Consider the following 6,000-nt stretch of genomic DNA (forward strand, 5'->3'; position numbering starts at 1 on the left):
GGTGAAGTTGAGTGGTGATGAGTTTGCTATTTGGATGAATAAAGCAAGTAAAAAGTGTGTTAGATAAAAATTCATTTCAATTCGCTAATCGGGCTAATATGAATCAGGTGAATCGAGTTCTGCTTTTGGAAACTGGGTTAAGAAGGGGTGCACCGTTCCTGGAGGTACTGCAATACCAGGTCAATGCGTGGAGTGGACAGAGCAAGCTCTTTTTCCATCTCCCTGTTCTAAAAATCCATTTAATATATGGTCCCCAGATAGGGGACGTATCAGATATTAAACTGATAAGAACAGATACTACACTTGATCTTAGCCAAAAGGCCGAGAAGCGATAACCAGAATTGGTTTGGGCCTCGAGTGGCACCCTGGCCTATGCCGGACACATCTTAGGGAGAGAGAGCGAGAGGGAGACAAACCCACGCCTACACAAGACATTTTGTCACCCAAGCCAACCCTTGAAAAGGCTGCTTTGCAGAGCAAAAACAAGAAGAATGGTGCGTTTTGCAGCCGCCGCCCACTGCAATGAATCTGAATAACTCCTCCTTTAGGGCGCAAGCAACTCCCCTCCCCCTTGCAGTCTTTCCAATTCACGATACAAAAAGACGGACAGGACAGGTTGCCTGACTTTCCGTCACTGCCACCCTTTGCCATCCTTACCCGTAGAAAGCCCTTTCATCATCCCCAAACCCTAATCTTTTCCCTTTCCTTCCCAGCCCCCAAACCCTGCCCTCTGTACCTTTCTCACCACCCGCTTCCCTTCTCCTGTCATCCCCCTACCACCCGGGAAAAAAAGAGATTGCCCCCTCCTTCCACTAGCCCACCCTCCCACCCAAAGAACAACTTCTTCTGCGCAGCTTGTTTTCTAGGCAGCAGCGCTATTGTGATGTCATCGGGGGGCATTGTGACAAGCCGCCAGTGTTCCGTCTCTTCATGTTGTGCACTGTTCAAACCGAAAATACATCAACAGGCAGGCTACAGAAAAGCTTACTAACAAAGGTTAGAGAGGGGCTTTCTCAGAGGGCTTTTTACAGTTTGTCTATTCCCAATTAGCCGGTTTAGTATACTTAATGAAAGTACTAATTCTTTCATAGGCCGCCCATTCTTAGTATTTGACGTTCAGGTAACAACAGGTAACTTTATTTGGAGTGGAAGCAGAGAGATAACACCAGATGCCAATTGTAGATCCTCTCACACCTGTGGTCACTGCAGCATCTGACTCCACTTTGTCCAAAAGGGATCTATTCCATTCAATTACACATGATCTAGATTAGACTGACAACAAGATACTGCACGGGACATAGCAGAGTTGGTGAAGTTGAGTGGTGATGAGTTTGCTATTTGGATGAATAAAGCAAGTAAAAAGTGTGTTAGATAAAAATTCATTTCAATTCGCTAATCGGGCTAATATGAATCAGGTGAATCGAGTTCTGCTTTTGGAAACTGGGTTAAGAAGGGGTGCACCGTTCCTGGAGGTACTGCAATACCAGGTCAATGCGTGGAGTGGACAGAGCAAGCTCTTTTTCCATCTCCCTGTTCTAAAAATCCATTTAATATATGGTCCCCAGATAGGGGACGTATCAGATATTAAACTGATAAGAACAGATACTACACTTGATCTTAGCCAAAAGGCCGAGAAGCGATAACCAGAATTGGTTTGGGCCTCGAGTGGCACCCTGGCCTATGCCGGACACATCTTAGGGAGAGAGAGCGAGAGGGAGACAAACCCACGCCTACACAAGACATTTTGTCACCCAAGCCAACCCTTGAAAAGGCTGCTTTGCAGAGCAAAAACAAGAAGAATGGTGCGTTTTGCAGCCGCCGCCCACTGCAATGAATCTGAATAACTCCTCCTTTAGGGCGCAAGCAACTCCCCTCCCCCTTGCAGTCTTTCCAATTCACGATACAAAAAGACGGACAGGACAGGTTGCCTGACTTTCCGTCACTGCCACCCTTTGCCATCCTTACCCGTAGAAAGCCCTTTCATCATCCCCAAACCCTAATCTTTTCCCTTTCCTTCCCAGCCCCCAAACCCTGCCCTCTGTACCTTTCTCACCACCCGCTTCCCTTCTCCTGTCATCCCCCTACCACCCGGGAAAAAAAGAGATTGCCCCCTCCTTCCACTAGCCCACCCTCCCACCCAAAGAACAACTTCTTCTGCGCAGCTTGTTTTCTAGGCAGCAGCGCTATTGTGATGTCATCGGGGGGCATTGTGACAAGCCGCCAGTGTTCCGTCTCTTCATGTTGTGCACTGTTCAAACCGAAAATACATCAACAGGCAGGCTACAGAAAAGCTTACTAACAAAGGTTAGAGAGGGGCTTTCTCAGAGGGCTTTTTACAGTTTGTCTATTCCCAATTAGCCGGTTTAGTATACTTAATGAAAGTACTAATTCTTTCATAGGCCGCCCATTCTTAGTATTTGACGTTCAGGTAACAACAGGTAACTTTATTTGGAGTGGAAGCAGAGAGATAACACCAGATGCCAATTGTAGATCCTCTCACACCTGTGGTCACTGCAGCATCTGACTCCACTTTGTCCAAAAGGGATCTATTCCATTCAATTACACATGATCTAGATTAGACTGACAACAAGATACTGCACGGGACATAGCAGAGTTGGTGAAGTTGAGTGGTGATGAGTTTGCTATTTGGATGAATAAAGCAAGTAAAAAGTGTGTTAGATAAAAATTCATTTCAATTCGCTAATCGGGCTAATATGAATCAGGTGAATCGAGTTCTGCTTTTGGAAACTGGGTTAAGAAGGGGTGCACCGTTCCTGGAGGTACTGCAATACCAGGTCAATGCGTGGAGTGGACAGAGCAAGCTCTTTTTCCATCTCCCTGTTCTAAAAATCCATTTAATATATGGTCCCCAGATAGGGGACGTATCAGATATTAAACTGATAAGAACAGATACTACACTTGATCTTAGCCAAAAGGCCGAGAAGCGATAACCAGAATTGGTTTGGGCCTCGAGTGGCACCCTGGCCTATGCCGGACACATCTTAGGGAGAGAGAGCGAGAGGGAGACAAACCCACGCCTACACAAGACATTTTGTCACCCAAGCCAACCCTTGAAAAGGCTGCTTTGCAGAGCAAAAACAAGAAGAATGGTGCGTTTTGCAGCCGCCGCCCACTGCAATGAATCTGAATAACTCCTCCTTTAGGGCGCAAGCAACTCCCCTCCCCCTTGCAGTCTTTCCAATTCACGATACAAAAAGACGGACAGGACAGGTTGCCTGACTTTCCGTCACTGCCACCCTTTGCCATCCTTACCCGTAGAAAGCCCTTTCATCATCCCCAAACCCTAATCTTTTCCCTTTCCTTCCCAGCCCCCAAACCCTGCCCTCTGTACCTTTCTCACCACCCGCTTCCCTTCTCCTGTCATCCCCCTACCACCCGGGAAAAAAAGAGATTGCCCCCTCCTTCCACTAGCCCACCCTCCCACCCAAAGAACAACTTCTTCTGCGCAGCTTGTTTTCTAGGCAGCAGCGCTATTGTGATGTCATCGGGGGGCATTGTGACAAGCCGCCAGTGTTCCGTCTCTTCATGTTGTGCACTGTTCAAACCGAAAATACATCAACAGGCAGGCTACAGAAAAGCTTACTAACAAAGGTTAGAGAGGGGCTTTCTCAGAGGGCTTTTTACAGTTTGTCTATTCCCAATTAGCCGGTTTAGTATACTTAATGAAAGTACTAATTCTTTCATAGGCCGCCCATTCTTAGTATTTGACGTTCAGGTAACAACAGGTAACTTTATTTGGAGTGGAAGCAGAGAGATAACACCAGATGCCAATTGTAGATCCTCTCACACCTGTGGTCACTGCAGCATCTGACTCCACTTTGTCCAAAAGGGATCTATTCCATTCAATTACACATGATCTAGATTAGACTGACAACAAGATACTGCACGGGACATAGCAGAGTTGGTGAAGTTGAGTGGTGATGAGTTTGCTATTTGGATGAATAAAGCAAGTAAAAAGTGTGTTAGATAAAAATTCATTTCAATTCGCTAATCGGGCTAATATGAATCAGGTGAATCGAGTTCTGCTTTTGGAAACTGGGTTAAGAAGGGGTGCACCGTTCCTGGAGGTACTGCAATACCAGGTCAATGCGTGGAGTGGACAGAGCAAGCTCTTTTTCCATCTCCCTGTTCTAAAAATCCATTTAATATATGGTCCCCAGATAGGGGACGTATCAGATATTAAACTGATAAGAACAGATACTACACTTGATCTTAGCCAAAAGGCCGAGAAGCGATAACCAGAATTGGTTTGGGCCTCGAGTGGCACCCTGGCCTATGCCGGACACATCTTAGGGAGAGAGAGCGAGAGGGAGACAAACCCACGCCTACACAAGACATTTTGTCACCCAAGCCAACCCTTGAAAAGGCTGCTTTGCAGAGCAAAAACAAGAAGAATGGTGCGTTTTGCAGCCGCCGCCCACTGCAATGAATCTGAATAACTCCTCCTTTAGGGCGCAAGCAACTCCCCTCCCCCTTGCAGTCTTTCCAATTCACGATACAAAAAGACGGACAGGACAGGTTGCCTGACTTTCCGTCACTGCCACCCTTTGCCATCCTTACCCGTAGAAAGCCCTTTCATCATCCCCAAACCCTAATCTTTTCCCTTTCCTTCCCAGCCCCCAAACCCTGCCCTCTGTACCTTTCTCACCACCCGCTTCCCTTCTCCTGTCATCCCCCTACCACCCGGGAAAAAAAGAGATTGCCCCCTCCTTCCACTAGCCCACCCTCCCACCCAAAGAACAACTTCTTCTGCGCAGCTTGTTTTCTAGGCAGCAGCGCTATTGTGATGTCATCGGGGGGCATTGTGACAAGCCGCCAGTGTTCCGTCTCTTCATGTTGTGCACTGTTCAAACCGAAAATACATCAACAGGCAGACTACAGAAAAGCTTACTAACAAAGGTTAGAGAGGGGCTTTCTCAGAGGGCTTTTTACAGTTTGTCTATTCCCAATTAGCCGGTTTAGTATACTTAATGAAAGTACTAATTCTTTCATAGGCCGCCCATTCTTAGTATTTGACGTTCAGGTAACAACAGGTAACTTTATTTGGAGTGGAAGCAGAGAGATAACACCAGATGCCAATTGTAGATCCTCTCACACCTGTGGTCACTGCAGCATCTGACTCCACTTTGTCCAAAAGGGATCTATTCCATTCAATTACATATGATCTAGATTAGACTGACAACAAGATACTGCACGGGACATAGCAGAGTTGGTGAAGTTGAGTGGTGATGAGTTTGCTATTTGGATGAATAAAGCAAGTAAAAAGTGTGTTAGATAAAAATTCATTTCAATTCGCTAATCGGGCTAATATGAATCAGGTGAATCGAGTTCTGCTTTTGGAAACTGGGTTAAGAAGGGGTGCACCGTTCCTGGAGGTACTGCAATACCAGGTCAATGCGTGGAGTGGACAGAGCAAGCTCTTTTTCCATCTCCCTGTTCTAAAAATCCATTTAATATATGGTCCCCAGATAGGGGACGTATCAGATATTAAACTGATAAGAACAGATACTACACTTGATCTTAGCCAAAAGGCCGAGAAGCGATAACCAGAATTGGTTTGGGCCTCGAGTGGCACCCTGGCCTATGCCGGACACATCTTAGGGAGAGAGAGCGAGAGGGAGACAAACCCACGCCTACACAAGACATTTTGTCACCCAAGCCAACCCTTGAAAAGGCTGCTTTGCAGAGCAAAAACAAGAAGAATGGTGCGTTTTGCAGCCGCCGCCCACTGCAATGAATCTGAATAACTCCTCCTTTAGGGCGCAAGCAACTCCCCTCCCCCTTGCAGTCTTTCCAATTCACGATACAAAAAGACGGACAGGACAGGTTGCCTGACTTTCCGTCACTGCCACCCTTTGCCATCCTTACCCGTAGAAAGCCCTTTCATCATCCCCAAACCCTAATCTTTTCCCTTTCCTTCCCAGCCCCCAAACCCTGCCCTCTGTACCTTTCTCACCACCCGCTTCCCTTCTCCTGTCA

General features: G+C 46.8%; 5 non-coding genes across 5 annotated transcripts; all 5 read right to left on the minus strand.

Moving 5' to 3' along the window:
• Positions 1 to 142: 142 nt before the first annotated feature.
• Positions 143 to 333, minus strand: LOC142281140 (U2 spliceosomal RNA). Its single transcript, XR_012743282.1, has one exon. It is a non-coding gene; the product is annotated as a U2 spliceosomal RNA (small nuclear RNA).
• Positions 334 to 1,450: 1,117 nt separating this feature from the next.
• LOC142281141 (U2 spliceosomal RNA) lies at positions 1,451 to 1,641 on the minus strand. Its single transcript, XR_012743283.1, has one exon. It is a non-coding gene; the product is annotated as a U2 spliceosomal RNA (small nuclear RNA).
• A 1,117-nt stretch (positions 1,642 to 2,758) lies between these two features.
• Positions 2,759 to 2,949, minus strand: LOC142281143 (U2 spliceosomal RNA). The gene has a single exon (XR_012743285.1). It is a non-coding gene; the product is annotated as a U2 spliceosomal RNA (small nuclear RNA).
• Positions 2,950 to 4,066: 1,117 nt separating this feature from the next.
• Positions 4,067 to 4,257, minus strand: LOC142281144 (U2 spliceosomal RNA). Its single transcript, XR_012743286.1, has one exon. It is a non-coding gene; the product is annotated as a U2 spliceosomal RNA (small nuclear RNA).
• Positions 4,258 to 5,374: 1,117 nt separating this feature from the next.
• LOC142281145 (U2 spliceosomal RNA) lies at positions 5,375 to 5,565 on the minus strand. Its single transcript, XR_012743287.1, has one exon. It is a non-coding gene; the product is annotated as a U2 spliceosomal RNA (small nuclear RNA).
• Positions 5,566 to 6,000: the final 435 nt, after the last annotated feature.

The sequence above is a fragment of the Anomaloglossus baeobatrachus genome, unplaced genomic scaffold (genome assembly GCF_048569485.1).
Source record: "Anomaloglossus baeobatrachus isolate aAnoBae1 unplaced genomic scaffold, aAnoBae1.hap1 Scaffold_467, whole genome shotgun sequence".
NCBI classification, from domain to species: Eukaryota; Metazoa; Chordata; class Amphibia; order Anura; family Aromobatidae; genus Anomaloglossus; species Anomaloglossus baeobatrachus.